The sequence below is a fragment of the Drosophila kikkawai genome, chromosome 2L (genome assembly GCF_030179895.1).
Source record: "Drosophila kikkawai strain 14028-0561.14 chromosome 2L, DkikHiC1v2, whole genome shotgun sequence".
Classification (NCBI taxonomy): Eukaryota; Metazoa; Arthropoda; class Insecta; order Diptera; family Drosophilidae; genus Drosophila; species Drosophila kikkawai.
Window position 1 is genome coordinate 30801520 of NC_091728.1, and position 23362 is coordinate 30824881.

The window sequence follows — 23362 nt, forward strand, 5'->3', positions numbered from 1 at the left end:
GTGTGAGGACACGTGAGAAACGTGTGTAGAAGCGGTACCACTACGAAGACGCACTCGATACGGCTTCGAGTGCGTATGCGAGGGAGCGATAGCGTTCGATCCGTGCGATCATTTTCTCACAATCAAATCCCACACCAAAAGGTCACATACAGTTAAAGATATTGAAAGGACAAACATGTGCGATCCATTAAGGGATGGAGGGTGAAAAGATCACCAAAAGCCTGAGTACACCTGCGAAGACACAATGCAATGAAGAGGGAGGGATGAAAAGGTCACAATCAGCCGAGATTTTCGGAAGCGATGGACGCACTTGTGCGTCATAAGCTGCATTCTTCCTTTCCATTCTCCCTTAACATTCGCAACCTGCAATGATATGAATGAAGGCTCAGGTGTTCCACAAAGAAGAGCCGATCGTGTACCTCGAGAACCTCTGCTTCCGGCGGTGTGTGGGCGAGGCGTTATCGTGCTTTACTTGACTGCTGGAATATATCACATGAAAAAAAGAAGAATGAATCAGTACTAGGAAGGACTACGAATTGGACCAGGGACTTAAAACTACGGATCGTATCGATGAATTAATGGAGTTGAGGGGCAATTGGTTCTTGCGGGCAGGCGACCTCCTCCATCGGAAGCAGGACGACCTTCGCAATGGGACGCTTGATGAGTCCCCGCGCAGTACGGATGTTGATCACACGGACATGGCCATCGACTCCTGGAAACGTCAATTCTGCCTAATCGCCACTCATTGGACGGAAGGTTGTCTTCCTTGACGACTAACATATCCCCGGCACGGAGATTTCTTGTAGGAGCTCGCCACTTATTCCGCTTATGGAGTTCCTTGAGGTACTCCTCCTTCCATCGCAGACGAAAGTGCTGATGGAGAGTCTTCTGGTGTTGCCAGCGGTTTATAATGGATGTGGTGACCCCCTTGATTTCGGGTTCAACCACGGCGAGGAGAGGTCCTTCAACAAGAAAGTGCCCAGGCGTAACTGCCAACAAGTCGGCGGGGTCTTCAGACATCGAAGCGAGCGGACGCGAATTCAGGCACGCTTCGATTCTAGCCAGAAGTGTGGACAGCTCTTCAAACGTGTACTTTCGAGTGGCCGTAGACTTGTAAAACAAGGTTTTGAAGCTTTTTACGCCTGCTTTCCACAAGCCTCCCATGTGGGGTGCTCCCGGAGGAATGAACTGCCAGAGCAGCTGCTGTTGACTATAGGCCCCCGTCACAGCCTCTTTGAGAGCGTGGAGAAACTCTCGGGAGAGTTGGGCCGCCGCCCCCACAAAAGTCTTTCCGTTGTCCGACTGAACTTGACGGGGGCATCTTCTTCGGGACAGAGAACGGGCAAAAGCAGCGAAAAACATTTCCGTAGTATGGTCGGACGTAGGCTCTAAGTGGATGGCCTTAGTGGAGAAGCACACGAACACCAACACATACCCCTTGGTGATGAGACAGGCTCGTCCCGTATAATTCTTGATGTCGAAGGGACCGGCATAGTACATGCCGGTATACTTGTATGTGAATGGACGCGAGAAATAGGTCCGTTCCTTTGGCAAGTCTCCCATAAGTTGCGTTTGCAACTTTCTTTTGTGGATGTTACATACCTTGCACGAATATATGACAGACTTAACCAAATTCCTCACCCTCGGGATCCAGAACTTGGAAAGGCTCAGACGGATCATTAGCTAATTACCGCCGTGCAACTTTATCCGATGCGTTAAATGGACGATGAGTCGAGACATATGGCAGTCGTATGGGAGGATGATGGGATATCGTTCGTCGTATTGGAGAAGTTCGGAAGTTGTGACCCGGCCGCCCATGAGCCCGTTAGAGTCAAGGAATGGGTTCAAATTTTGAAACGGACTGGATGTTGGAACTGGTCGTTTTTGTCTTAAGCAGCCCATCTCAAGGACGAAGTGTCTGCGTTGCGTAACGGAAATAAGAAGTCGTTCAGCTGACACGATTTCAGAATCTGTCAAGTGATCCTCTACCGACGACATGAGCTTCCGCGAGCGCTGGATAAAGCGCTTGACGTAGGCGAGAACTCGCAACGCCTTGTCAAGTGTGGAAAAACGCTCAAGAATGTCTTCAGGAGTCACCTTCGCAACGTGGACTTTGACTGCTCGCTTCTCGAGGTCAGTTACAGGGGAGACGTCGCCTTGAATGGGCCACTCGGTTCGAGGCCTTCGCAACCAGGCAGGGCCATGCCACCACAGTTGGCTGTCCGCGAGGTCCTGGAGCGCTATTCCCCGACTGGCGAGATCTGCCGGGCTATGGTCGGAGCGAACATGTGCCCACTTATCCACCTCGGTGAACTGGGTGATCTTGGTCACCCGATTATCCACGAACGTCGTCCAATGACACGCTGGCTTATGCAACAAGGCGAGAACGATTGTAGAGTCCGTCCAAGAGTGCAAAGCGGACGCAAGCCCGGGCATCTTCGGAAGGATAGAGTCCGCCATCTCGGACAAGAACAAGGCTCCGCGTGACCCATCGGGGAATGCGAATATTGTCAAGTGCAGAGTAATTCCCCAGGAAATCAACCCATCGTTGATAAAAATCTTGAGAAAGGGTATCGTCCCACCCTAGATCCTAGAGCCAAATGTCCTGCATAAACATCTTTGCTCGGACAACGAAGGGCGCTAGCCAGCCTGCCGGATAAAAAAGTTTGGCCATTTGAGATAGGACCTGATGCTTGGTGAACGACGATCCCGATATCAATTGTGGCGGAATGAAGAAAAACTCGTCGGACGTCGCTTTCCACCACACGCCGAGAGTTTTAGCCCTGCTTTCTGAGCCGATTTCCAGGAAATCGGAGTGAAGGAGAGGGTCACTCGGGATGCTGGCCAAAATCGCCTTACTATTGGAGGTCACTTCCTGAGCGGGAACCCCGCCGAACTCAGGGCCCCCTGGAGCTGCGCCTCAGCTTTGGTGTCTGCCCCTGCGAGAACGTCGTCGACGTACATAAACTGTCGAATGATCCGACTGGCCTGCGGATACCTGGACTCTTCGTCGTCTGCGAGCTGTTGCAGGACTCGGATCGGTAAGAAAGGGTCACAATTGACTCCGAAGGTGACCGTTTTCAATTCGTAGTCGCGGATTCCCCCCTCGGCATGGCGAAACAGAATGCGTTGGAATGGAGTATGGTTGGGGTCTACCCAAATTTGCCGATACATCTTCTCGAAGTCGGCATTGAAAACGAACCTAAAGTATCGCCACTTTAGAATTTTAATTGTGAGGTCGGACTGTAAGACCGGGACAGCGTAGAGAATATCGTTAAGGCTTGTCCCGTTTGCGGAAGGGCTAGAGGCGTTGAAGACCACCCGCACCTTAGTGGTTGTGCTTTCGGGCTTGAGCACCGCATGATGTGGAAGGTAGTACGTAGCGGAACGGCTCCTCGAAGAAACCTCGGTCATGTGACCTAAGACAAGGTATTCTTGGATCACAGAGTCGTATCGGGCCTTGAGGGGAGGATCCCTCTTTAGGCGCTGTTCGCTACGCAGAAATTGAGCTAGAGCGAGGGATCGTGATGATGAGAGCTCGGAACCACTATGCTCCGGGTCGCGCAAGGGGAGCGTCACTACGTACTTGCCACAACTGTCCCTTCGTGTAGTCACACTTTTTATCGGGACAAGGAAAGAAAACATGTTTTTGTTATCTTTCATATAAGATACTGTTAAAGCCTTAGTTCGGAAAAAATGAAACTGAAACTAAAACAAGAAAGGAAGCTAACTTCGGCACGCCGAAGTTTGTATACCCTTGCAGATATTAGTTCATTACATTTTACCTATACCTATTCTGTTTACAGTTTGACAGTTACAGATTTGCATTCTCAGCTTTACATTTTCTCTACGTCTACCGATCGCTTCTATAGCAGATATATGATATATTTGTCCGATTTTCATAAAAGTATACCAAAATTATGTAATAATAAAATAAGCCTAAATCTCAGAGTAGATAAAAATACGTTAAAAAACAAAAAAGTTATAATTTTTTTTTTTTTTTCTATTAATTTCCCGATTGTGTAACGAATTATTGGTACTCGGCCTAGATGGAAATGAGACGCAAGGGGGGCGCACGCGAAATATTCCGGCTGCGGCTCGTCGTCCTCGATGTTTTCGAGGAACTAACTGCCCGCCATACCTTGGCCATTCGTACCCTGTAAATATATATTTTTTTTTATCGAATGGCCCCTTCTGGCTGCCGCTGGGTCTCTAAAGGGGAGTCATCCTAGGTGAAGGCAATAAACGAGACAATTAAAACATTATAAAAATATATTTAAGCACTATAAACATTATTAACGCTAAATGACATAAAACAAAAATACATGTAAATAAATATCATAAACCTATAAACCCGATAATTATTACTTAGAAGTCGAAATATAATGTCTAAATAAATTAATGCCAAATTGGATATTCTTATATTGGACTTGCGACCGGCAGCATACGAAAATTATATAAACATTGGTGGCGAGGATAAATTAAATCAAAAACAATTCCGTCGGTAGCGTAAGCTTTTGTTATGAGCTCTCCAGTTGGATGCATAAAATATGCGACAAAAAGAACAACAAAAAAAACCAGGCATATGCTCGCCTTGGCCTTGCACTTGAAATGCATTCGGAGCATAAATTTATGCTTTCTTATTGGAGCGGGACAGTGGGGCAAATAACCCAAAAATGAGAACGCGAGAATTTACTCATTTATTCTCTGAATCGCCAATCATTTTTTTTTTTTGCCTTGTGTTTGACTCACTCGTACATTCCTGATGGGGGAATCCACCGACGAAAGCGCTTCCGTGATGTTGCCGCCAACCTGTGGAGTTAAAAAATATTCACGAGAAAAACGTCATTGGGCCCACTGTACGCTAATTGATTCTCCTATGCACTTGTTCGGTTCTTTTTCTCACATAAAAAAACAACAACTAACCGAGCACAAAACGGAATTTTTCTATTGCCCTTTGCCGACGCACATAACCTTTTTAAATTTCACACAAACAAAAAAACAACTAACACTAAATTTGCATGATTTACGCCTTTTCTGGCCGGATTTTCCTCAAAGATCTTAGGCACTCCACTGCCCTGGCTTTCCCCGCGGAACTCGGGCTTAACGGTGGCACTATTGGCCAGCTTACGAACGCGGCGATCCGACTCTAGCAAATCCGAGAGCTGACTGAACCTTTATGTTGAGCATTTATTCTTGCACCTTTTTTCCGCTCGAGAGGAGAGGGCTCCTCTAAAGCGTCATGTATGCCTGTGCGAACGTTGGGCCCAATACTCAGACGATGGGACGTTTGAATAAAAAAAACACAAAAAAAATTACGATTTGTCCTCGCTGCAGCGGCCTATGCACAGCCAGTTGAGGGACGCTAATCCACCAGCATCACAAAATATGGGTTTCCGGATGATCTGCCGGGTTGCGTCGATCGGCCAGATTCCCGCTCACGCCCTATTTGGGCGGCTGCTGAAGCGCCAAATTGGCCAAAGGCCTCCGCGTCACAAATCTCCAAAAATAAGCCGCAATTAAGCGCCAAACCTAAACACAAAAATTAGCTGGCAGCCAAAGAATATTGTTTTTCCCCTCGCTTACCCTGGACTCGGATTCAGCGCTGGTTAACTTTTTTTTTCCCAATTATCTTCCTTCTTTATATGGGCTGCTAGCCACTGGAGAAATTCTGACTTTCCTCTGACACAGCAAAAATAGGACAAAGAGCGAAATTCGCTGGGCGATCGCCGTTGGACCGCCTTCGCGCCTGCTTCGGCTTTCTTTGGACCGCTTATCCAGAGAAATGACAGAAGCCACTGTTGCCTCTTTCACTCCGAAACCTTTTGAGCTCGCGCCCCCTACTAGTTCCGCTATCTGTTATGCAGATGGCGCTAGCTATTTTTCCCCAAACCTAGATGGCGCGAACAGAGGCTGCCACGAGCGTTACAAAAGCCCCCCGCACAAGATCAGACTTGGGGGCGATACTCCCAAGGCTGATGAAACACAGCTTGGGGCAGCTAACTTATTGCCTCATGTCCTTGGCTTGGTATCTCCCTACAAAGTGGCCCTGCAGATCTTCCAGATCATAATAAGCATTTCCAACTTTTTTTCGTACCCTCGCTTTTAAATACATCGGACCTAATTTGGCGTTGTATCCTGCTTGGAAGTTGCTTTGTTTAAAGTTCCTGCGAAATACCTCCTGTCCTACGTCGTAAGACACTTCTCTGGACCGAAGATTGTAAAGCCGCTCATTTTTCTCATTTTGCTTTCTCATGATCTCTCTAGCCTTACTCCGTATTAACTCCAAGGAATCCTCTTTAGGAAAAGTCAGCGAGCGATCCTCTAACAGCCCCAAAGCTCTCAACAGCTTATAGGTCGAGCCTGCACCCACAAAATGCTGGCCAAAAACCATATAATAGGGGGTCGTCCCTAAACTGGAATGCACCGATGATCTTAAGGCACAGCAAATGCTACTCAGGTCTTCATCCCAATTCTTCTGATCGGGCCTGACATAAGAACGGATAGCCGCTATGACCGACCTGTTCACTCGCTCTGATGCATTCGCCTGAGGCGAGTACACGGCTGTGAGTGTGTGGCTGACCTTGTGTTCTCGGAGAAAATTCTGGAAAGCATCTGACTTAAATTACGAACCATTGTCTGAAACTATCGTTTCCGGTATCCCAAAAGTGTGAAACAGGTCCTGCTGCAGATATTTTATGACTATCTCCGCCGTCAACTTCTTAACAGCTTTTAAGAATACAAATTTGGAAAAATGGTCCAGAACTATGAAGATGCCGATGTTACCACTTTTGGAACGCGGGTATGGACCCAAAAAATCTATGTATAGCCGTTGAAAGAAACGCTCCGACTCTGGGGGCACACCTATGGGAGGTCTCTGTACCATATTAGGGGCTTTGGTTGCCTTACAAACATCACAAGCTAACACATAGGATTTCACGTCGTTTATTAGACCGGGCCAGTAATAATACCTGCGCACACACTCCAGAGTTTTATGAATCCCTCCGTGCGAAGCCATAGGGTGATCGTGAGCATTCTTCAAGACCTCCTTGATCAAACCCTTTGGGATCCATAATTTCCAAATAAACTGATTGTTCACGCCAGAAAGGCGTGAAGTTTTGAGCGGCAGTGTAAGCGGCCAGCGCTTGCGCTCAAGCTTGTGCTCCCGCTCACTGTGTCCTCCGCTCTTCCCGTCTCCCTCTCTTTCGCTGCTCTCCAGCAGCGAACTCACCACTCCGCGGTCCCTGCAGCCTTGTTCTCCATGTAATCTAAGTTAGTATTAACACAGAAGTGAAGCAATAAAGTGAATTGAAAACGAAACTGCCCCCTCTCGACCACTATTTTGGACATTTCTTCCTTGTGGGATTCAGCAGCCTCCAGCCCAACGTTTCCGACGACCACCACCTCCAAGAAGGACGAGCACTTGTTTTGGCCACTCCGCCCCCTCCTGTTCATGGTCCTTCGAGCCTGCGAGCGGAATATAAGTTTCCAGCGCCCCATTGCGGATACCAAGATAAGTACGAAGTCCCAAGTCCATTCGTCCGTGGTCGCCATTTTCCTTTTCCAAGGCGTTAATTTTTCCTCTTCGATCCGAGAAAATTGTGACAGTGAAAAGTGAAAAAATATATATACATATGTGCACATAGTAATAAACGCCCAGCCACAGTGAATTTTCTTCAGTTTTAAAGTGCAAAAGTACTTTGCCAATATTGGCCCCCTACTTAGTCGCGCTGTGATCCGCTGGTGTCCAAGTGCATATATATATACATATATATATTTTTTTTCTTACAAATTCACGTTCCGTCACTCAGTTCCAAAATACGTCCGACACTAACTGCAATTCCAAATAGTATTATTACAATTTTAAAGAAAGCCTTTACACACATACATACATACCCTAACATGCACCCAAATATATATGTAAATATAAAATAAAATCCGCACCCAATTATAAAAAAAAAAAAAAAGAAGAGAGACATCTGAATTAGAGGTTTACGCCGATGGTTAAAGGCATCGGCGGCGGCGTAGAGGTCAAAATGACTCGGCGGCGGCGGCGTAGTAGTCAGAAAGAACCGGCGGCGGCGGCGCGTCAAATAAGGCAAAAAGGCCATTTTAATGAGTTATTTATTTTTTTTAAAGTTTTATAAAGAACAATGACACTGAAGGCCGCGCTGAAGCTGCGCCGATGCCGCACCAGCGGCGCGCCGCGGCGCGCCGTTATTTTCATAATTTGGCGGCGGCGCGTCAAATAAGGCAAAAATCGGCGGCGGCGGCGGCGTGGCGCGGCGGCGTATATGTCTAATCTGAATCCAAAATATATATTTTGTTACATAAAAAATAAAATAAATAGAATTACACCCAAATTTCCAATTTCCTCAGTGTTTTTATTTAAAAATATTAACTAAAGAAATTCAAAAAAGAAGAAAAAATATATAATAAAACACAAATAAATCCATACTACGGAAAAAAAAAAAAAAATTGAAATACATAAATATAGTTGTTTTTTTTCTCGCATTCCATACATACATAAATATATTTGGGCAAGCTTCGCGCTATTCTGCGCTTAGCAAAAATTACATATTTTCATACATACATAAATATATTTGGGCAAGCTTCGCGCTATTCTGCGCTTAGCAAAAATTACATATTTTCATCCATACATATATACATATTTGGGCAAGCTTCGCGCTATTCTGCGCTTAGCAAAAGTTACATATTTTCATCCATACATAGTAAAATACTTTGGGCAAGTTTCGCGCTATTCTGCGCCTAGCAAATTTACATATTTCCTACGTACATACATACATATTGGCTTCCCTCGCGCTATTCTGCGCTGAGCAATTGCTTAAACTCCAAAGCTTCATACATACGCACATACAGTGCATTTTTATTTCGTCTCCTCTTTGCTCGTTAAGCGTGCACAAACACCTGCACTAATACGTTTCCGAAAAGGCAAAGTGCCGACGGAAAAACTTCGTCCACCCACGAGAAAAAATAAAAATAATTCCTGGAACATTTTTTAAGGAAACCGAAATTCTTTAAAATTTTTAACATATAAAGGATAACAATCTCCACTGGCCTCCTTTAGCTATTTTTTAGCCATTGTTTATACGCCGCTAGTTTTTGGTCGATCCGATATTTTAGCAAGTTTCGATTTTTTTAGCTAGGTTTTGGTGGGCGTTATTTTTTTCGTGCGGTTTCTGCATATCAATCTCCATTGGCCTCCGTTAGCTATTTTTTTAGCTATTTTTTTTTTTGTGAATTTTCTTTTCCACGTAGTTCTTCACGATCTTTTGCGAGTTCCGAAGAAACAAATGAAAAACCCATACAATTCCCGAAAGGGATTGACATATTCCGAATTTATTAGCGTTTTCCAGCTAGTTTTGGCGGGTTTTTTTTTCTCGCAAAGTTCTACGATTGTTGTTGTCGAATCCGGAACATAAGGTCGAAGAAGCCAATTTTGAGTAAGTGGCTAAGGAATTGCAACAATTTCCGAGCCTAGTTTGTAGCTAGATCTAGCTACTTTTTTTCGCTATATTCGATTATCCGCACTCGTTTCGTAGATCCGTCACTGAGAGCTCAGTTCCCTCGTTTTAGCTAGCGACTGATCATAGCTAGATTTGGCTATTTCCTTTTCCTGCCGTTTTTTTTTGTTATTCTGCGAGCTTCGCAGGGTTTTCCACAGCGTTTAAGGATTACAGTTCCTTTTTCGTGCACTCGCTTTTCTTTTGCGGGGGGCAGGCCTTCTCTTTTCATAGGGCATAGCTGAGTATGCCCATAGAGGGAGATAAAAAGGGAATTTCCTCCCCGGCCAAGTCGAACCCATCCTCTCCGCGGCCCATTCGAGCCCATTCAGCACCCAGGCCCTCCAGTCCGAGGATCAGAAGTTCGGCTTCCACCTCCAAAGGGACGGATCGTCGATCGACAAGTCCGTCAAACGCTCCACGAATAGTCATCTCTCGTCCGGTGGCAAAAGCTTCTAGCGACTCATCGCTTGCCATAAAGTCAGAGTCTCCCTCTGTTTCAAAGCCGGAATTCCTGAGGGTGACACGCTCTAGCAGCCACAAAATGGCATCCGCTGAAAAACCAACGGCCGAACAGCCAACGGCCGAACCGCCAACAGCCGCAACCGTGTCGTTGCGCAAATTCATAGCCGCCAGCGATCGTGTGAGCATGTTCGAAGCAAAGATCAATACTCCAGGTCAAGCTTCCCCGTCCCCACATTTGTTGCAAGTCCGCCTGCAACAAGTTCGAGCCTTATGGGACAAGGTAGAGACGGAGTACGACACGTGCTCCGATCTAATTGCCCAAGAAGGATGCCTCGAAATGTTGCCCGTGCTGCAGAGCAAATATGACTATTGCTACACAGTGTATGAGTCATGTTCAGCAGAGATTAGTACGACAATTGACAGTGCCACGCCTCAAGCCGGGCAACCACCCTCCCAGCCAATAATTTCCTCCGGTTGCCGCTTACCTCCCTGCGATACAGAAGTCTTCGACGGGGACTACCTTCGATGGCCCACTTTCCGGGACCTATTCACGGCAGTCTATGTCAATAACCCCAGGCTGACACCGGTCGAGAAGCTCTTCCATCTTCTCACGAAGACGAGTGGCGAGGCGAAAGCCATCGTCTCCAAATCCCCGCTCACAAACGACGGGTTCGCCTCTGCGTGGGAAGCGCTTCAAGACCGTTTCCAAAACAAACGACTTATAGTCAACAGCCAACTCAAGCTTCTGTTCAACTTGAGTTCCATCTCCCAAGAATCTGGTCATGCGCTGAAAGAGCTGCAGTCCACGATTCAGGGGTGTTTGACAGCGCTAGCACATTCCCAAATATCCACGGACAACTGGGATTGTCTGCTGGTGTTCCTGTGCGCAAGCAAGCTGCCGAAAGTTACCCTTTCGCTATGGGAACAGTCCCTAACGTCGAAATCCGACATTCCGGCTTGGAAAGAGATGAACACCTTCCTAAGCGAAAGATATCGCACATTAGAGGCCATCGAGGACATGAAGCCGACTCAAGCAGTCCCGAAAAAACTTCAGTCCTTCGAAACGAAAGTCAGCACCAAACCAAAAGGGTGTGACTTATGCTCCAAGAAGAATCATCCAGTACGCTTATGCCCGCGCTTTCTCCAAATGTCCGTCGACGCGCGTTCCGGCTACATAAAAAAGAAGCAGCTCTGTCTCAATTGTTTTGCGAGAGGCCACCAGCTACGTGACTGCACGAGCACGCACAGCTGTTTCACTTGTAAGGGGAGACATCATACTCTGCTACATCGTAATGCAACTCCTGCAAATTCAAGATCCTCCACGCCCTCTGCTCAGCTATCTTCAGGGCCCTCCAGCAGTAATGCATCGACGAGCAATCCAACGGTGCAAAATAACTTCGCCTCTGGCACTACAGCCGTTCTTCTGATCACGGCAATTATCGATGTGTGCCATCTAGGCACGAACTACCGAGCACGAGCCTTAATCGACTCGGGATCCGAGGCGACTTTCATTTCAGAACGCCTCTTTAATTTGATCAAGCTGCCATTCCGCAGCATCCAAACTCAAGTCTCCGGGCTGAACCAATCCGTTTCGGCGAAGTCTACCAGACTCTGCCATTTTCAAGTGCGATCTCCTACTAAGCCGGGTCTCCAGTTAGACACCGCGGCCTACGTCCTTCCGGCATTGGCGGTCAAATTGCCCTCATATCCAATAGCTCGGGATTCTTTGAAAGACCTGCCCGCTCTCCAATGGGCAGACCCCAAATTTTACGAGAGTTCGCAAATTGATGTTCTGATCGGGGCCGACATTTTACCTTCGGTCATGCTAAGTGGCACGCGAGGAAACATTTGCGGCTCTCTACTAGGCCAAGAGACCATTTTCGGATGGGTGCTTACGGGGCCGATCTCCCAGGTGAACTCAAACAGAGTCGCATCCTTCACGACTCAAGTACACCAAGTAGGTGACGAGGCACTGGACACGCTTCTCAGCAAGTTCTGGGAGGTGGAAGATCTACCAGTCCAGATGGTAAAGGAGTCGGATTCCTATTGCGAGAGGATCTTTCTCCGAACGACGAAGAAAGACGCAAGCGGGAGGTACGTGGTGACGCTCCCGTTCTGCGACCCCGCAAATTCTGGATCCAATCTAGGGTATTCGAGGTCCATCGCGTTAGCTCAGTTTCTCCGAAACGAAAATCGGTTAAAAAGAGACTTTCCCCTAAAAGAGCAATATGACAGCGTGATTCAGGAATATCTGGATCTGGGTCATATGAAAGAAGTTCCGTCGACTCACAATTCTCCTACCTACTATCTTCCACATCATGCGGTGATCAAGCCCGAAAGCACCACTACAAAGCTTAAACGCTTCAAGCCCTTCAGCAAATGGAACCAGTTTAAATGATATTCTTCATGCTGGTCCAGTCCTGCAATCCGATCTGACTATTCAGATCCTGAAGTGGCGATGCTTCCAATATGTCTTCAGTGGGGACATTACTAAAATGTACCGTCAGATTTGGGTCGATTCCAAGCACACACCCTTTCAAAGAATTCTGTTCCGAAATAAGGAAGGAGATATCCGAGACTTCGAGTTACAGACAGTTACTTTCGGGGTCAACTGCGCGCCCTTCTTGGCAATCCGAGTGCTGCAACAGCTAGCAAAGGACGTCCAAGGGCCATTCCCACAGGCCAGCCGCATTATTCAGCATCACATGTATGTCGATGACGTGCTGGCCGGCGTAAATTCCGTAGAAGACGCTCAAGATTCGGTCCAAGAATTGCGAGCAGCTCTGAGTTCCGCTGGGTTTCCATTAAGAAAATGGACTTCTAACCATAAGAGCATCCTAAGCAATATTCCAGCTGAGCACCTTCTCCATAGCGAGTTCCTCGATATCGATGCCGAAAGCACGGTCAAGACGCTTGGTATTCGATGGAGGGCAAAATCCGACGAGTTCTATTTCGTCCCTCCAGAATTAATAGTGGAACCTTCCTACACAAAGCGGGAAGTTTTATCCCAAATCGCTAAGTTGTTCGATCCTGCCGGATGGCTGGCTCCGTTCATCATCCGTTCCAAAATGTTTATGCAGGAGATTTGGTTGCAAGACTTAGGCTGGGATGACCAGCTTCCCACGCACATGAGTCAGAGATGGCAGTCGTTTCTCAGAGAATATTCCGACCTCAACAAGATCCGTGTTCCAAGGTGGGTTGAGTACCAGCCAGAGGTCATCGTAGAGCATCACGGCTTCTGTGACGCGTCACAGAAAGCCTATGGAGCTGCTATCTACGTCCGCGTCGAGATGGGTCACCAGATCTTGACTCGTCTGCTGACAGCCAAGACACGAGTGGCTCCGGTGAAAACCGTGTCCCTCCCCCGGCTAGAGCTCTGTGGAGCGGTGCTTTTAACCGAAATGGTGACAGCAATCCATCCGCATTTGCCTACCGCCAGTTCCGACCTCCGCTGCTGGACAGATTCCACGATCGTCCTAGCCTGGTTACGTAAGCCTGCTTGCAACTGGACTACGTTTGTGGCCAACAGAGTTGCCAAGATCACTCAGGCAACACCAGTCGACTGTTGGGCACATGTTCCCTCCGAACAAAACTCCGCCGATTTAGCCAGTCGAGGCGTACCCCTGATCGACCTAGCGGATAGCAAACTTTGGTGGCAAGGACCAGAGTGGCTGCAAGGGCCTCGTGAGCTATGGCCTGCCCAAAATGCCATCGATCCGACCGAATTAGAACAGCGTGCAGTCAAGGTGCATTTCAGCAAGACCCCGTCCGAAGAATATCTTGAGCGTTTCTCCAAACTGGACAAAGCTCTGCGGGTCTTAACGTACGTTCTGCGATTCCTTAAACGCTGCCGCAAGAGCTCGATCTCGCCCACTCCACGACCCTCAAGTGATGAAATCCGGGAGGCAGAAAGAGTTTTAATCTCCATTGCGCAGCGCAGAGCATATGGCCAAGAGCAGAAGCATCTGGCCGAGAAAAGGTCCCTTCCAGTGTCAAGTCCGATTGCGAACTTGTTTCCGTTTATCGACCAACACGGCCTCCTAAGAGCATGTGGTCGCCTTACTGCTGCCAAAGGGTTGCAGTATGACGAACGCCATCCAATAATACTTCCCTATGACTGCAGACTGTCTCGCCTTCTCATCCAATTTGCTCACCAGATTACTCTTCATGGCGGTAGTCAATTAATTGTACGCCTTATCCGATCGAAGTATTGGATTCCTAAAATCAAGAATCTGGTGAAGGCTGTGGTGAATCCGTGTAAAATTTGCACGATTTACAAGAAGCGACTTCAAACCCAGCTGATGGGCAATTTTCCGACAGACAGAGTTTCCTTCTCGAGGGCTTTCACGTACACGGGCGTTGATTACGCCGGCCCTTTCGAGATCAAAAACTATACAGGGAGAGCGTGTCTCATAACAAAGGGTTATGTTTGTGTGTTTGTGTGTTTTTCTACGAAGGCTATCCATTTGGAACCCACTTCCGATCTGACAACCGAGAAGTTCCTAGCGGCCTTCGCTCGTTTCGTAGCGAGGCGCGGTTGTCCTCAGCGGGTCCATTCGGATAATGGCAAGACCTTTGTGGGGGCAGCAACTCTGCTTTCTCGAGACTTCCTACAAGCCGTCAAGGAGTCTGTGACTGATGCATACAGCCATCAGGGGCTCGTATGGCGATTTATTCCACCAGGGGCTCCACATATGGGGGGTCTATGGGAAGCGGGCGTCAAGAGTTTTAAGACTCTGTTTTACAAAGCTTCCGCGACCCGCAAGTACACTTTCGAGGAACTTGCGACTCTCCTCGCAAAGATTGAGGCTTGCCTCAACTCAAGAACCCTCTCCCCGATGTCCGAAGATCCCTCAGACTTGCTGGCCCTCACACCGGGCCATTTTCTTGTTGGAGGACCGTTGCTCTCCACGGCGGAACCCGAGATAAAGGGCGAAGCCAAATCGATACTCAATCGATGGCAACATTTAAAGGCCCAACATCAGCAGTTTAGTGTTCGGTGGAAAGAGGAGTATCTAAAGGAACAAATGGCAATATCCGACCCGAAACCTCCAAATCGGCGACATGGTAGTCGTCAAGGAGGACAATCTTCCATCCGACGAATGGCGGCTCGGCAGAATTAGTTCTGTCTTCCCAGGAGCCGATGACCTCATCCGAGTTGTGGAGATCCGCACAGCTCGTGGGACCATTAAGCGCCCAGTCCATAAGGTCATACTTCTTCCTGCGGAGGATCAAGTATCCTCCGTTCCCAGGGACTAGGGCTTCTCAGTTTCCGAGGTCCGACGTTTCGTGCTACCCCTGCTAACACTTCGTTTTTCTTTTTTCTATTCATCGCAGGACACGTTTTTTACACAATGGCTCCACGCCCTCGCACCGCCCAGTCCTTGGAAAGCAGACGTTCCCGAGGTACTCAGTCCTACCGCTGCCGAGTCTGCCGGGGAATCCATCCTCTTCGGAAGTGCAAGAGGTTCCGAAAGCTGAGCGCCGAGAAGCGCCTCCGAGCAGTACTTATTAATAAGTACTGCTCAAATTGCCTCGCCCACCAACATTCCGAGGGGCCCTGCCGCAGCCAGGACGGCTGCAAGAAGTGTGGAGGGAGCCATCATACCTTGCTCCACATGCACGAGGAACGGGCGCCCGAACGCACACCCCAGCCAACGGCGTCACCATCACGCCCTTCACGCAAGCCTGTCCAACCCACCAGGTCGCATCCTCGCCATTCCGCCAGGTCCGCCTCCCGCTCTTCATCGCCAATTCGGGTCGCCATTGAGCGTCCACGTCCGGAGGTCTCCGCTCCGGCTACGTCGGTGGCCACGTTGGTTCGTCAGAAGACGGTCCACATACTGCCGACAGCCATCGTCGTGGTCGATACTGGATCCTGTACGTTCGAGACCGCGGCGATGATCGATCCTTGTATGGCGGTGAGCAGCATCGACCGATCGCTGGCGGCCGCTTTCCGGCTGCCCTTCACCAGTCTGGGAGACGACGAGGTCTGTTCGGCGACGCTCCGATCCCGAACAGGCAACTTCAAGCTCGAGGTCGTCCTGAAGCTGGACCCGAGCCTCAAGATCCGGACTCCTATTCGGGCTCTGAGCGACTCCACACGGGCTAAGTTCGGCGACATCCGCCTTGCGGATGAACAATTCCACCGCCCGGCAACCATCTCCCTCGTGTTGGGCGCAGATGTGTTTGCCCAACTGATCCAACCGGGGTTCCTGAAACTCGAGGATGGCTTGCCGGTTGCTCAGAGCACCGTTTTCGGATGGACCGTTTCCGGAGCTGTTCTGGAGTCATGATCCTGCCGATCCTGATTCCTTTTGCTAGCGCAAGGGGGGGGAGAATGTTCACGCCAGAAAGGCGTGAAGTTTTGAGCGGCAGTTTAAGCGGCCAGCGCTTGCGCTCAAGCTTGTACTCCCGCTCACTGTGTCCTCCGCTCTTCCCGTCTCCCTCTCTTTCGCTGCTCTCCAGCAGCGAACTCACCACTCCGCGGTCCCTGCAGCCTTGTTCTCCATGTAATCTAAGTTAGTATTAACACAGAAGTGAAGCAATAAAGTGAATTGAAAACGAAACTGCCCCCTCTCGACCACTATTTTGGACATTTCTTCCTTGTGGGATTCAGCAGCCTCCAGCCCTACGTTTCCGACAACCACCACCTCCAAGAAGGACGAGCACTTGTTTTGGTCACTCCGCCCCCTCCTGTTCACTGATCATGCAGGGATTCTCCCGTGGCATGTTCCGTCTTTTTATAGACTAAATCCCCCAATATTTTCATATCCGGTAATTTATCCGCATTTGCCTTTATTTTTTCTAATAGCTCTAAATATTCTGGTGATTTAAACTCGTCAGCATCCGTGTCCACCATCAACCCATGCCTTGCATCTAATGCCGCTAGACTTTCCTCGTTTACCCGGGATAATGCATCCGGCACTACGTTTAATTTCCCGCTGCGATGCTCGATCCTGAAATTAAATCCCTGCAGCTTCAGAGCCCATCGAGCTAGACAAGAATGCAGGTCTGTTTGGGTCATCAGCCACTTTAGGGATGCATGATCCGTAATGACCGTGAATTCGTGGCCTTCTATATATGCCCTAAACCGATTGATGCACACGATTGCCGCCAAACATTCCTGCTCTGTCACTGAATAGTTACGTTGGGCTTTATTTAACTTCTTCGAGACGAACGCAATTGGGAACTCATCGCCTTCAGCGTTTTTTTTGAACTAAAACCCCTCCGACTCCCGTCTTGCTAGCGTCACACTGAACAAAAAACGGTTTAGCAAAATCTGGACTACGGAGAACAGGTGCTGAACATAGCCTTGTCTTTAAATCTTCAAACGCCTGCCTCCCTTCGGGTGTCATCGCAAACTTTTGCCTTGGCTTTAGGAGATCTGTTAGTGGCGCCGCTACTGACTCGAAGTTGTGGATAAACTTCCGATACCAGCCAACCATGCCTAAAAATCTTCTAAGACACTTCAGTGAATTTGGCAATGGAAAATCGGCCATGGCAGATATTTTTTCGGGATCCGTCCTTATTACGCCCCCTCCTACGATGTGTCCTAGATATCTCACGGATCGCATACAGAACTTGCTTTTTTCTACATTTAGGGTTAGTCCTGCAGCTCTCACGTGTCCGGCAACAATTCCTAGCACCCTTAGATGAGACTCAAAACTATCTGAAACGACCAGCAGATCGTCCAGATCCACAAAAACCTCATTGCGAAGTTCTGCTGGAATGACCTTATCCATCAGGCGCGTCATGGTTTGCGAAGCGTTTGTAAGGCCGATTGGCATGACCTTATACTGGTAAAGAGGCTTTCCCGGAATGGTGAATGCCGTTTTATCTCGTGAGCCAGGATCCAGAGGCACTTGCCAGTAGGCATCTTTGAGGTCGAGACTCGAAATAAACATTGCCTTTGGCAATCGGCCCAGAATGCCATCAATCTGCGGCAGCGGATATGCATCCTTCCTTGTGACCTCGTTCACCTTCCTGCTATCTAAGCAAAGGCGGACCTTGCCAGGCTTTTGGACCAGTACCACCGGTGATGACCAGGCACTATCCGACTCCTCAATGACCCCAAGCTTGAGCATCCTGTCTATTTCAGCATACAAAAGCTTCTCTATGGCTGGTGACACCGGAAAATGGCGCTGTTTTACAGGCTTGGCATCTTCAACATCTATCGTGTGAGACAATAGCGAAGTTTGCCCTAAACCTGACACGGCAAAAGATGGAAATTTGCCTACCACATTTTGTAAGTCGTCACGCTGCTGAGCAGAAAGTATATGTGTTGCAGCTAAAATTTCAGATATCTGCATTTCCGGTGGCAGTAAATCAAACTTGGCCCAAAAATCTATGCCTAAATATAAATCTTGATTGAGAGACGGGATAAGATGAAATTCGAACTCTATTTCCTTATCTTTATACTTAACAAGAGTCTTTAATTTACCAACTACTTCTTGGCTTTTCCCATCCGCCGTGCTAACTGAGGATGAAGCTCTTTTAACGCAAGTCGGCTTTTGATGACTTGCCGCGCTAAAATCCGCCTATGACATTCACTGCCGCCCCTGTATCTAATAAGCCCGTTATTAATCGATTCAAAATCCAAACTTCCGCGTAAGGACGATTGTCTCTGTCTTTAAAACGAATGGTATTAATGGTCTTCAAGGCTGACCAATAACTTCTCATTCTTTTCGTCTTCCTGGAGTTAGATTTCTGACGTCTAATACAGTCATTTATTTTTGAATCGATCGCCTTCGGCCAAACAGATTCTGGATCGAAACTGACCTTGGGGTCTGGAGAGCTAAGCTTGTCCTTTAAGACTGGGGAAACTGAATTTTTCTCTATCTTTCCTCGGGAGTCGTCGGGCGCTGGCGTTGGGCACACGGCTGACGAGGCTGCGTGTTCCCCTTGAAGTTTTTTAAGCACTTGATGCATGAAGGTTTATAGGTGTTTGGCTTGCCACAGCCATAACAGAAAATCTTCCTTTTTCCTTCGCAGTCTTGATAGCGATGGCCTTCCTTGTGGCAATTCCAGCACAGTAAGGCTAGTGCCCCAATTTCCACCTCGCCTTCGCAATCGGAAAATTCGGAAGCCTCGTCGGGCAATGGCTCTAGCAGCTCGGCTACCTGTTTTCGGAAAGGTGTGACCTTCTGATAGGTATGATTGCGCCTGACATCATCCAGAAAACTCTCCCTTCGTCTACAAATTTCCCTAAGCTGTCCGACTGAATTGATTTTAATGTTGAGCAGCTCGTGGCGGATTTCCGGACGCAAATTCCTACGGAGAATCTCTACGGTTGACTCTTCCGAAAGAGGTACTTCCAAACTGTCCATTAGCGACACTATGGCCTCATAAAAGACATCGAAGCTTTCTTTTTCCCTTTGCTTCCTGTCACGCATTGCCTCCCTAATATCGACATCAGTTCTCGTATCCCTATATTGTTTCCGCAGGGCCTGACAGAGAGAATCCCAACGAACAACGGGGGCGGTCTTGTGGAATCGCCAGTAAAAATCTCTGGCTTTCCCATCGAATAAAAGGCTAGCATTTCCACACAACAGAGAAAAGTTTCCCTCCAAAGTCTGATGAGTCAACGCCTCAACCCGGTAAATGAAGTTGTCGATGCTTATGCCCTCAGAACTACCACTAAATCTGATCTTCCAGCTGTTAAGAATATGGCCAACTTTGTCTGGTCGGTTGACCAGGTCCGAGTGATTGCTCCGTGGTGTATCGCGGCTCGAGCCTGCTTGGGCACCCCACTGATCCAAACCTGCATCCCCAGAGTAACTCCTTCCCATTTCCCTTTCTCGACCTCCTCCTGATGCGGTCTGAAAATGGGCAGACAGATTCGTCTGAATTAATTGGGACATTGTCTCGGACAGCTGCGCGAGTAGCTCGCTTTGCATAGACTGAACCGCATTGACCAATACGTTTTGGATCAGTTCTGTTTGGGCCCTTCCTAACCCTGCTGTATTTGAAGAAACACTTGGCGCCTGCTCGCTTGCTACCGATGCGGCTTTCTGGCTCCTGGTGTTCTGAGCTGGTGCGGTTGCCTTTTCAAAGCACACTGCGTTGCATGTGGGACAGGTGGTTTTGCTCCTTGAATAAGCTATTATGCAAGACTGATGGAAATCATGTCCACATTTTGTTCTGTAAGTTTTACCCACCTCTAAATTGACGTCGCATAGGCTACATTTGGGCACGGTTCCACCCTGGTTTCCCTCGATCTCACTCATTTTTGTATTTATATTGGCTCACCCTTTGCAACCGAAATTTAACAAGAAACACAAACGCAAAAATTAATTTACGAAAAACTAAACCTTAGAACCAACACAGAAACTAAAATCTAAACCCTAATATTACAACTCTATAAATGTATCTTTATTTTCTACAGATATATCTGTAAGCTTTCTATTTATCTCTCTTGCTAACTTTATGTATTTGTATTTGACTGCTGTCAACGACCTCGAGAAACTGAACAGCTGCCTAGCACTCTCGCTTTCTCTTAATTTGATTTCGTTTAATTGCGGTCAATGACCTCGAGAAGCTGACTAACTTGCTCCTCTCTTATCTTCCAATGCAAAACTCTAAGAATGTTCTTGAGCTTGACCTGCTCCGCTCTTAAACTCTCTTAACTTCCGTTGAAGCTTCGGGTGCCAAGCTTACGGTAGAATAAATAAAATGTATAATAAATAAAAACGTAATCTTCAAAAGCCAAAATGTTCGAAATTGTAATAAAATCTCAACAGAAAAATTTCATAAAATGATTTGCCTTCAACCATAGGTGCTCTCCCTTTGAAACTATTAGCAGCAGCTTGATAAGAGATTCCTGAGTAAAGAGATGAAGATTATGCGATTGCTGTTTATGCAGAGCTACGTCATACGTTTTGACAACAACAAACACCTGTTGAATGCCAAACTCAGAATCACCAACAACAATTGCATTGTAAGCGGAGTTTTCACATCTGAAGCTTCCGCTATACCCTACTGGTGCGATCCGGCCTATCGATTCCGCTGCAAGGCGTGGCCAGTGGGTCTCTTCCAAAAGAAAATCCACTGTATTCCTATGCGCTCTGCGAGCGCGATGCCGTTCGCAAAAGGAATTATAGGTCCTCAGTGCAGCCTAATTATTCGTGGTCAGGAAAAAAATTAACAATAATTCTTTCACCTGCAAATCCAAGCGCCTAACTAGCCTACACTTTTGGTCCCTAAAATGGGTAAATAGAAAAGATTCTGCCTCACTCCATTCTCCTATCAGCCGTGGCTAGCTGCTTGCGTACAAACTGCTCGACTATATTCCTATGCACCTCATATATAGAGCCTAAAGTGAAACGAGGAGAAAGATATTCGGCAAAGTGTTTTGGCAACCGTTGCACAGTAGCGCCTCTCGAACAAAAGCCGTTGCAAAAATCGAAAAAGTCATAATCGCAAAATCGATTTTCCCAAGGATTCCGAATCTGTAACCAAAAAAATTTTCAGATTTTTTTTGAGGAAGATATGAGCATTCAAAGTCGAAATTGTTTTCCGTGTATGCGTCATACAACAAAAAATAGGTAAATTAGTCGATTTTCAGGTAATATTACACAAAAACTACATAACCAATGGTCTTGATTTTTTTTTTAAATGATAGGTATATTCATTACCTCTTATTCAAATTAAAAAAAAGGTAGTTTTGTGTGGGCTTGTACAGGTAAATCGCAACCTGCCATGTGTCCATTATTTTCACCTTTTTCTGGCTAAAGTAGTCTATAACTTCTGAAGCTGCCCAGAGCCGTCGACTACACTATGACTACGCACTGCGTGTATCTTTCCTGAATCAGAATCCGTTTAGAAAGTCTGCGTCCAGCTGCGACATTGGCATTGCGAAGCAAAACACTGAAACAACTCAGGGTAAAATATACCAAAATACCGACACAATTTCATACAAACCAACAAAAAATACTAACTGTAGCGCTCACGGTTCTGTAGCGGTTAAACATAGAACAAAAAAAATTTTTTTTTTTCAGTTTTCAAATTATTTTTATTTAAGCAACTATATTAAAATAAAGATAAAAAATTAAATAAAAAATATTTTTAAAAAATTGTCTTCATTAAGAAAAAAATATTTCTTCACTTTGATACCTTTTAAAAAGGCGAATGAATGGGCGTGGCAGATTTTCCAATACATATGTTAATTTTACAATAATTACCTGTCAAATGGCATTTAAATTATTTAGTTATCTTGTTTTGTTCAAAAGTTATGATTTTTGCAACGTTAAATGAGAAAAGGCGCTACTGTGCGTTGGCTGGAATGTCAACACACCCATATACATATATATGAACATACATATATTAGCCCACCGCAACACTGCCTGAATTAAAATTGAAAAAGAATGTGTCTATCTATGTGCTGTGAGTTTCTGAAAAAAATTCAGATTGATCTAGCCAACACGTTTGGGCGCCAGAAAAATAAGTATGATTAATCATAACTGTAACGAATTATTGGTACTCGGCCTAGATGGAAATGAGACGCATGGGGGGCGCACGCGAAATATTCCGTCTGCGGCTCGTCGGCTACTGGGGTGGTGATCTTGCCCTCCTGCATCTGGCCTTATGCCATTATTATAGTTCAATTTTGCGTGCTGCGACAAAATATGGGGGGTGCAGGCAAACCCTCACGACACTTGGACGGATAGCATGGTACTCGGAATTTCCTACAATCCTCCGATGTTTTCGAGGAACTAACTGCCCGCCATACCTTGGCCATTCGTACCCTGTAAATATATATTTTTTTTGATCGAATGGCCCCTTCTGGCTGCCGCTGAGTCTCTAAAGGGGAGTCATCCTAGGTGAAGGCAATAAACGAGACAATTAAAACATTATAAAAATATATTTAAGCACTATAAACATTATTAACGCTAAATGACATAACACAAAAATACATGTAAATAAATATCATTGAAGCTGTCGGGGGCCGTGGCAAGTACAATTCCAGATTCCCAATAAAAGTAGGCAGAGTTTTAAGAGGATGATGAGGAGGACGATCCGTCTTCTTTGGAGTTTATTTTCAGAGTAATAAAAGAGAGGTACCACTAATATGGCGACAGGTACATTTTCCCCAGAGATGCTCCCCTGGCGATGTTGCCCCTTGTTCAGCATGAACATTCTCCCCCCCTCGCAAGAGGAATACTTGCGATCTACGAAAGGGAACACCGTCCGGAGAGGATGCTAACCCTCGTGCGCGCCAGGATAGGCGTGCACGACCGGCTGCGGGATGGAGACATATCCATTGGCGTGGCGGGCCGCCGAGGTCCGGATACAGGCGCCTGCTGGCGCTGCTGTGGCTGCCGCTGAGGCCGAGAATCCGAGGGTGGGTTGCGCCTTTGTCGGGGCCGCGAAGA

At 47.1% G+C, this 23362-nt stretch overlaps 1 protein-coding gene across 1 annotated transcript in view; it reads right to left on the minus strand.

Annotated features, from left to right (window-relative positions):
• The window catches only part of dpr21 (defective proboscis extension response 21), a 306824-nt gene that overhangs the window by 73679 nt on the left and 209783 nt on the right, over positions 1 to 23362 (minus strand).